The sequence below is a fragment of the Rattus norvegicus genome, chromosome 18 (assembly GCF_021556685.1).
Source record: "Rattus norvegicus strain SHRSP/BbbUtx chromosome 18, alternate assembly SHRSP_T2T, whole genome shotgun sequence".
In the NCBI taxonomy this organism is placed as follows: Eukaryota; Metazoa; Chordata; class Mammalia; order Rodentia; family Muridae; genus Rattus; species Rattus norvegicus.
In genome coordinates this window covers 53,448,709-53,449,711 of record NC_141551.1, presented here as the reverse complement: position 1 = coordinate 53,449,711, position 1,003 = coordinate 53,448,709, and the positions used below count along the sequence as shown (strand labels likewise).

Below are 1,003 nucleotides of genomic sequence, written 5' to 3'. Positions count from 1 at the left end.
GATTATATAGTAAATTTTTGGGAAGTTACCACGAGGTGCTGAGAAGAAGGTATATCTTTTTGCTTTAGGATGAAATGTTCTATAGATGTGTGTTAAATCCATTGGTTCATAACTTCTGTTAGTTTCTCTATGTCTCTGTTTAGTTTCTGTTTCCATGATCTGTCCATTGATGAGAGTGGGGTGTTGAAATCTCCCACTATTATTGTGTGAGGTGCAATGTGTGCTTTAAGCTTTAGTAAGGTTTCTTTTATGTATGTAGGTGCCCTTGTATTTGGAGCATAGATATTTAGGATTGAGGGTTCATCTTGGTGGACTTTTCCTTTGAAGAGTATGAAGTGTCCTTCCTTATCTTTTATGATAACTTTCGGTTGTACATCAATTTTATTTGATATTAGAATGTCTACTCTGGCTTGTTTCTTAAAAATATGGAACGCTTTACAAATTTGCCTGCCATCCTTGCACAGGGGCCATGCCGCTCTTCTCTGTACCATTCGCTGCTGAAGCGAGGACACTATACTTTACTTTAAAGGTTTAAGTGAACTAGGTATTTCCCTAAAATATAAACAAACAAAACCCACCAAACACATTCCGGCTTTACGGAACCATTGCGTGCTGAGATCTATCCATAGGTAACCATGTCTTGCCTCTTTATTCAGATCTAAGCCATTGCTTCTGTGTTCTTTCTTCTATCTTGAAGACACTCCAGAACTTTCATTTGTGAAGACTGCTGGTGTGAGACAATTTTCTTTTTGTCTGTTAGTGCCTGCCCTTCATCCCCATCCTTAAAAGGTGTTTTGGATATTCAGAGATTCTAGGTCAGCACTTCAATTTTTCTTAACACATTAAATAGAGTCAATTATATGCTTTTGTGGCAGCTGTTGAAAAGGTAGCTGTGAAACCATTGTTCCTTTCCAGGTCATCCCCCTCCCTCCCTGCTCCCCCATGCTGCTTCCTTCTCCCCTTTCCTCTCATCTCCCCTTTAACCCCATCTCCTTTCGTCTTC

General features: G+C 39.6%; 1 pseudogene; it reads right to left on the bottom strand.

The window, feature by feature from the left end:
- Nucleotides 1-419: 419 nt before the first annotated feature.
- LOC120098445 (U6 spliceosomal RNA) lies at nt 420-506 on the bottom strand (annotated as a pseudogene).
- Between the last annotated feature and the right edge of the window lie 497 nt (nt 507-1,003).